At 55.7% G+C, this 8075-nt stretch overlaps 1 protein-coding gene across 3 annotated transcripts in view; it reads left to right on the top strand.

Annotated features, from left to right (window-relative positions):
* The first annotated feature begins 1680 nt into the window (after positions 1-1680).
* KANSL1 (KAT8 regulatory NSL complex subunit 1) overlaps positions 1681-8075 on the top strand; it is a 79363-nt gene continuing 72968 nt past the window's right edge. For all 3 annotated transcript variants that reach the window (XM_041426533.1, XM_041426532.1, XM_041426531.1), the window contains exon 1: positions 1681-1948. The gene's annotated coding sequence lies outside the window, so the exon portion shown is untranslated. The remainder of the gene's footprint in view (positions 1949-8075) is intronic.

Below are 8075 nucleotides of genomic sequence, written 5' to 3'. Positions count from 1 at the left end.
GGCAGGGATGGATGGGATGCTGGGGAGAATTCCTTCCTGGTGAGCCCTGGCACAGGCTGCCCACAGAAGCTGTTGCTGCTCATCCTCACTTTCCATCCTGCGGCGACAGGAGATTCCAGAAGCTCTCAGGTATGGAGCAGGTTAGTTTTATTTTCTTTTTTTTTTTTTTCTGCCTTCAGTAGCAGGTCCCTGCCCTGTGGCTGCAGCTGTTGTTGCTTAGCAGAGAAATTAATTATCACAGTCTCTTACCCTTCCAGACCTGGAGGAAAAGCTTCCCAGGAAAGCTCGTGGCTGTGCAGAAATTCCTCCTGCTGCATGTAGGCATCTTGGATTGAACCTTTCACCACTCTTTTTTGCCCAACCCAATCCAGTAATTTCAGAGAGCTGAGTTTGGCTGTGCAAGCAGCACTGAGATGAACCCACTCCTAGCTGCTTCCCCCTCTTTCCCCCGTGCTCCTGCTGCTCCTGGACCTTGTTGCTGTGTCTGGGGGTCGCTGAGTGCAGGGAGGGCTGAGCTGTTCTGTGCCCCCCTGCAGCCTCCCCGTGTGGGCTGGGGGATGCAGCTGGGCTCTGCCCAGTGCTGGACCCGGGCTTTGCTCAGGCAGGCTGAGCTTTAGAGCCTCCAGAGAAAAGCAAGTTGGATTTGTCCATGGTTCCAGGCTGAATCACAGCTGTGTGGGGAGCACCAGGAGCTGCTTAGGAGCACCTACATCTTACTGAGGTTTGCACTTGTTCTGTTGTGCACCACTGACTGTCGTGCTGCAACATCTTGTTTTCTGTCCCTCTGTCCAAGTCTGTGACTTTGTTTGAGAGCTGATCCATGAGCATGAACTGCTTTTATTTTTAATGGAGGAGAACTGGGTTTTTCTACAGCAGGGATCCCAGTGCTTTTAAACTTTTGTCACCTCAGAATAAGGTCACACTCTGGATTTTCCTGGCTAACCAGGAAAAACAACCTGGCTGTTTCATGTTCCCTGGGGAAGGAGAGCAAGGACTGTGTCTGTGTGGCGACTGCAGCTGCTCTGTGTGGGATCAGCATGGCCAAGTGTGCTTGGACCATCTCAAACTTCCTTCCAGTCCTGAAAGGAGCTTGGAAAAAAAGAGGGAGAGTAACTTTTTACACAGGCAGATAGAACAAGAGGGGGAACCACTTGAACCTGGGAGAGAATTAGATGAGATGTTAGGAGGAAATTCTTTGGCAAGGCCGTGGCACAGGTGCCCAGAGCAGCTGTGGCTGCCCCTGCATCCCTGGCAGTGCCCAAGGCCGGGCTGGGCAGGGCTGGGAGCACCTGGGACAGTGGAAGTGTCCCTGCCATGGCAGGGTGGCACTGGGTACAGGCCCAGGGCCACGCAGGGGACACGGGCCCTGTGTCACCTGTGGGACACGGGCCTGGTGCCATCCGTGCCCGGGGCCCGGTGTCCCCGGCGGCTCCGCAGCCCTCGGCACCGGGGCTCGGTGTCCCGGCGGCACCTCCCGCTGCCCCGGCAGGTCTCTCCCCGCTACGGGACCCGCGCCCCGCACGGGGCACGAGTGGCCTGCGGCCCGCGGGACGCCCCGCGCGTCCCCCGGCTCCCGCCCCGGTGCCACCGGCGGGACACCGGCGCCCCGCGTCCCCCNCATGCTGGACTTGTCGTCTTCGAGAAGGATCGGGGGTGGCGGCAGCCCCTGGCCCCCCGCGCCCCCGGCCGCGCTGCGAGCGCTGCCGGGCCCGGCCCCGCCGGCCGGCCCGGGGCGGGATGGAGGTAACGGTGGGAGGGGGCGGCGGGACCCCCTCGTGACAGCCCTTTCTGTCCCCAGCTCCTGGACTTTCCCACCTCCTCGAGTAAATAAATAAGGAACTTACATCCCGCCGGCGTCGGCGGAGGCTGGAAGGATCCGGAGGCCGTCCCCGCGCTGCCCACCTGGAGCGCAGGTGTGAGGATGGGCCTGGCCAAGATGCCCAGCAAGGTACGTCCCGCCTGCCCCGCTGACCGGGCTGCTCGGGGCTCTCCGGTCCCCGGTGCCGGCCCGGTGGGGTGTGCTCAGGTGCCTTGGCAGGTGCTGGGCTGGTTCCTGACCATGCAGGATGACGCTGGAGCCCTGCACGTAGTTTCTTGGCTGATGCAGAACTTTAAAATGGAGGTTTGATGTTATGGCTGGACGTGTGGGTTCATCCTGTGTGTGTAAAGGGTGTTTCTCTCTCCAAAGCCGTTCCAATGCCAGTAGTGAAGAGATGTGGAGGCTCCTCTTGGGAGCATGTGTGTGTATTTACAGGTGTTACCTGTCCTTGTGTGCAGCAGCATCGAGACATCAAGGCATGACTTGCCCAGAAAAAGAAAGATCTCCTGCTTTTTTTTCCCTCTCTTTATTGTGTTCATCCTTAAACCCCAGGTTTACACTATAAGGTCCTTTTATCTTGCTGATTTGATCTGGTTTGTATATGTAAGTAGTGAAGAGATGTGGAGGCTCCTCTTGGGAGCATGTGTGTGTATTTACAGGTGTTACCTGTCCTTGTGTGCAGCAGCATCGAGACATCAAGGCATGACTTGCCCAGGAAAAGAAAGATCTCCTGCTTTTTTTTCCCCTCTCTTTATTGTGTTCATCCTTAAACCCCAGGTTTACACTATAAGGTCCTTTTAACTTGCTTGATCTGGTTAGTATATGTGTTTATAGTATCAAAAGAGTTTTGTGTACACCTGTCAGAGGGGTCTTGGCTTTGTCCTGTGAAAACCAAAGTTCTAAAGCCGGAGTTTCCTACATTTCTGTCCCTCTGGTTTCCCCGTGTGTGAGGTAGCCATGGTGCTCCTGGGTCCGGAGTGGAGCTTTGCTGGTGCTTCTTTCTTGGCTGATGCAGAACTTTAAAATGGAGGTTTGATGTTATGGCTGGACGTGTGGGTTCATCCTGTGTGTGTAAAGGGTGTTTCTCTCTCCAAAGCCGTTCCAATGCCAGTAGTGAAGAGATGTGGAGGCTCCTCTTGGGAGCATGTGTGTGTATTTACAGGTGTTACCTGTCCTTGTGTGCAGCAGCATCGAGACATCAAGGCATGACTTGCCCAGGAAAAGAAAGATCTCCTGCTTTTTTTTCCCCTCTCTTTATTGTGTTCATCCTTAAACCCCAGGTTTACACTATAAGGTCCTTTTATCTTGCTGATTTGATCTGGTTTGTATATGTATTTATAGTATCAAAAGAGTTTTGTGTACACCTGTCAGAGGGGTCTTGGCTTTGTCCTGTGAAAACCAAAGTTTAAAGCTGGAGTTTCCTACTCACATTTCTGTCCCTCTGGTTTCCCCGTGTGTGAGGTAGCCATGGTGCTCCTGGGTCCGGAGTGGAGCTTTGCTGGTGCTTCTTTAGAAAAATGACCTCTTGTCTTGCTGATGTTAGTGCACATTAGAGATGTGTCCTAAACACTCAGGTACAGGAATCGAGTTCTGTGCAGCTGAATAAAAGCTGAAGAGAAGTGCTAAAGGGAAGGCTATTTCCCTCTTTTCATAAATCTACAAGCCAAAGCAGCCTGACTTTAGGCCAATTATTGAGACTGATTTTAGACAAATTCTCTTGTAATGGGAAAACCAAAAATCTTATCTCAATCCATTCACACTGACCTTACACAAATCTGCTGTGGTATCTGATATCCAGTTGGCCAACACAGCAGCAAAGCTCTCGCTCTTTGTACACAGAATAACAGTGAGTTGTTTTGTGGGCTTTAAAAATGGAATTAAATCTCCCTGTTGTGGTTTTGAAGGTTATTGTGAAATACCTTGGAAATCTGTGTTGCTACAGCTCCTGCTGACACTGGTGGGAATTAGGAGAGAACTTCTCTGCAGACTGGTCTTCATTTCCAAAGTGCCACGTGCTGATGCGTTGGGGTTTGACGTGTGGCTGTGTGGATCCTCACCCACGTGGGGTGTTGTGAGCCCTGTGAGTGTCCCATTTTTCCCCCTCCTAAATGCCTACTCCTTCATTTCCTGCTGCAGTCTGGAAAACTGGAGGAGGGAACCCAGTAAGATTTCAGAGAGCTGCATGCCCTGTGGGATGGGGAGATGGGGCTGGCTTGGGAGGCTGCAGGATGGCCCAGCAGGGCTTCCCTGGTGGACCAGGGCAGAGAAGGGCCCCGGGGAGGGTGCCCTGGATCCTGTGTGCCTCCCGTGAGCGGGCAGGAGCCGAGGGAAGGAGCAGTGCCTGGTGTGCTGCTGGGGCACTCAGCGGGTCCGGCCGTTGGGGTGTCCGGGTGTCCAGCTGTTGGGGTGCCCGGCCATTGGGGTGTCCAGCTGTCAGGGTGCCCAGCTGTTGGGGTGTCTGACCATCAGGGTGTCTGGCTGTCGGGGTGTCCAGCCATCAGGGTGTCTGGCTGTCCAGCCGTTGGGGTGTCCGGCCATCGAGGTGTCCAGCTGTCTGGCTGTCCGGCCGTCGAGGTATCTGGCCATTGGGGTGTCCAGCTGTCTGGCTGTCAGGGTGTCCGGCCGTTGGGGTGTCCAGCTGTCAGGGTGTCCAGCTGTCCAGCCATCGGGGTGTCCGGCTGTCAGGCTGTCCAGCTGTCGGGGTGTCCAGCTGTCCGGCCGTCAGGGTGTCCGGCCGCCGGGGTGTCCAGCTGTTGGGGTGTCCAGCTGTCCAGCCATCGGGGTGTGTGGCCGTCGGGCTGTCCAGCTGTCGGGGTGTCCAGCTGTCTGGCCATCAGGGTGTCCGGCCGTTGGGGTGTCCAGCTGTCCGGCCTTCGGGGTGTCCGGCTGTCGGGGTGTCCAGCTGTCCAGCCATTGGGGTGTGTGGCTGTCGGGCTGTCCAGCTGTCTGGCCGTCAGGGGTGTCCAGCTGTTGGGGTGTCCAGCTGTCCGGCCATCGGGGTGTCCGGCCGCTGCATCCCCCGGCAGCTCTGCTGAGGGGCGTTTGCTTCTGGAGGGGAGGACCTTGCTGGACCTTGATTTTTGGAGTGTGTTGAGCGTGTCACGGGTTGAATTGCTTCACAGCTCTGCTAGGACCTGCCTGAGGGCTGTTCTCACCCGTACCCCCCACTCCTGGTATTGTCACAGTTTGCAACGTTTCATTGTCACAGAAGAGACCAGCTCAGCTACAGCCCTTGAGTTCTGTGAAGCTCATGACCCAGAGCTGCTCAGAGGGCAGGAGGTTTGTGGGAGCAGAGGAGCAGGAAGCCCTGCCTGCTCCTTCCCGGGGGAACGTGCTGCTGCAGCTCTGGCCGTGCCCACAGAATGGGGACTCGCTGCCTTCTCCTTCCCGTTGCCATTTCCCTGTGGCTGCCTGGGCTCTGATTCTCCCATGCTGGACTTGTCGTAGGAAGTATTGTTATTAAGAGCAGGCAGAGTCTCATCACTGTGTCTTTTAGTGGCCATCCACCTTTCCCACATACAGGATGCTTCCCAAACTGCAATAGCATGGGTTTAGGCTCAAAAATCATAAATAATAACACTTAAGAGTTATTTTATATACAGATGTGCATATACTTATTGTATAGAGACTTAAATTTCTGAGGCAGGTCCAATCAGAGCAAGTAAAGAGGATTAATAGGTGGAAAGATGAGGTAACAATTAGGTGTGAGTAGCTGGGTACACAGCCCTCACCAGCTATTGTGGTTTGAGTATTGTGGATGTTTGGCAGAAGAATTTGAAGAATTCAAAGAATGATGCTGTAAAAATGGGGCTTCACTGAGGAGAGCTGCTCTTATTCATGGGGAGCATCTCCAGATCAGGAACATCCTTTTTGAGGGACAGGTCCAGGCTGGTCCAGGAGTGGCCAGGTGACCAGTTGTGGCACAGTTTTGAGTGGGAAACTGAGACTGGCAGGACCATAGAATGTACGTGTCAGAGGTAAAACTCTGTAATTTTACACTGCACAGCAATTTTTGCTACTCATCTCCAGATCAGGCTGGACGATGGAAGCTGCAGGAAGACCCAGACCTGTACTGGAATGTCAAGCAGGAATCTGGGCTCTTGCTCTGTGCCTCAGCAGAAAATCCTGCACTGCACAGTGAACAAACGATCAGAAGCTTTATTGCACAGGAATTTATTTTAACTTCCTCCACAACAGATTGTCCTCACTCTTCTGTTCCAGTATAAAACCACATTTGTTGTTACTTCTGCTTTTTAGCTGAGATCCAATTCGAGGTAGATTAAAAAACCAGTAATACCAGAGGTTTGCATGCCATCCTAGGGTCCTGTGTCCAGGGTTCCTAAAGTTCTCTCCAAGTGCAACGAGGAGATCAGGAGAGACTGTGCAGCTGCTGAGTTCCTCATGCAATTGTCTTTCAGAAAAGGTATTTTTGTTACCCTTAAAAATAGACAGTGTTCACTGTGTGACCCCGTTGGGTGCTGGATGTGGGGCTGCTGATAACACACTGCCCTGCTGTCCTCCTTGGCACTGTTTCATCGCTGATGAAAGCCCTGTTCGAGGTCTCTACACTCATTTTCTTAAGGTATTGCATGAGAGTGCTGAGCCTGGGGTGTGTGGGGATGGGGAATGCCCATCACTGAGGGACACCTGGGACTGCAAGGGACAGCCCAGGAGTGGAGCTGGTTGTCTGCAGTTCCCTGCTAGGGCATAGAAACCAGCATTAGTCTCTCTGCTGTCCTCAGCTGAATATTTTCACTTAGGTATAGCTGTGTTTTGGGCATTTGTGTGGTCAGCAGAGACCTCTGGGTGGCTCTGGCTGCAAGCCCAGGTGGTCTCACACACCCTTAGAAAAATGATAAAATGTGAATTTCCTGGCCCAGAAAACCCAGCTGTAATGACAGTGCTGTGTTGTGGTTTGTTGAGCAATATATTGGATTTTAAAGAGTAACAGTAGTGCCTTGACTCTGGATCTCCAAATGGTTTTTAGAGGCATGTGGTGGGATTCCCAAGCAGGGCCAGGAGTGGACTCTGATCCCTCCCAGCTCAGGGTATTCTGCAATTGCTTTTCTGGTATTGAAATGCCATGTGTGGTGCTGGGACTTGAATCACGAGGAGGAAATAAGTTTGTCTGTATGTGCTGCACAATCCAGGCCTGGATTGCACCTACTGGAAGGAGGATTCCTCCGTACCCAGTTCTGCAGTCGAGCAGGACGGGTTTTGTTTTTCGCTGAGTGCAGCTCCCGGGGCAGTTCCTCTCGGTGGCAGTGAGCACAGCTGGCACTGCTGTGGCTCCTTTGCAGGCAAACCATGGTATAAAGCACTTTTTTTTCTTGGCAGAGCTGCTGGCGTTGCTGCTGTTCTGTCTGAGAGACACCCAGAGCAGGGAATTGCTCGCCTGGCAGGAATTGCCAGCGGGTTTGTGGCACCCCGAGCGTGCCGGGCTCTGTGCTGGGCACAGTCAGCGTCACCCTCCTGCAAGGGGCCAGGCTGAAGGTCAAAGAGGGGAAATGGTTCCTGCGCTCCCAAAGGAACGCTTGCTTGCTCTTGGTGTGTCCTGCGTGAGGGAGCTGCTGAGGAGGGGCAGGATCAGGAGGCCGGCTGGCCGGGCTGCCAGCCCTGCGTGTCCCAGAGCCTGCCTGGAGCCTGGGGCTGCCTGGAGGAGCCTCTGGGCAATGTCCTGGTGTAAAGCTGGCGAGCGTGGCAGGAGCGGTGCGGGACGGGCCGGCAGCGAGCTCCCGGGGCTGCGGCTGGGCACGGCAGAGCGTGACGTGCACTTTTGCGGGGAAAACGCTTAAACGGCGAAGACTGTTTGTTTTATTTTTCCCGGATGCGAGCATGCGGTGGCAGCGCCGTGCGTTTTGGGCAGGAAACGGTTAAAGCGGCGTTAAACCAGCGGCGTTCCGGCGGCGCCGCGTCCTGTGTGTCCCCGGCCGCGGGGGGCGGGCGGACTCCAACTCCCGGCGTGCCCCGCGCGCCGCCGCGGGCTCCCCCTGGCGGTGCCCGGCAGCGGCGGGGCCGCGGCGGGCGGCGCCCCCCCGCCTCCTCGCCGTCCTCCTCCTCCTTCCCCCCGGTGCATTCTCCGGCTGACGGGAGGGGGAGGGCAGGGAAGGAGCCCGGCCGCCATTTTCGAGCCGCGCCGCCGCCGCGCTCGCCCGGAGCAGGGGGGGACCGGGCGCGCCGACGAGAAGCGCCGCAGCGCCCGCTCCGCCCCAGCGCTCCGACCCGGGGGCGGGGGGGCCCCGCTCCCCCCCTCCCC

This window comes from Onychostruthus taczanowskii, unplaced genomic scaffold, assembly GCF_017590055.1.
Source record: "Onychostruthus taczanowskii isolate IOZ18803 unplaced genomic scaffold, ASM1759005v1 scaffold91, whole genome shotgun sequence".
Classification (NCBI taxonomy): Eukaryota; Metazoa; Chordata; class Aves; order Passeriformes; family Passeridae; genus Onychostruthus; species Onychostruthus taczanowskii.
The sequence above is the reverse complement of the archived record's forward strand: the minus strand, read 5'-3'. Positions and strand labels throughout refer to the sequence as shown.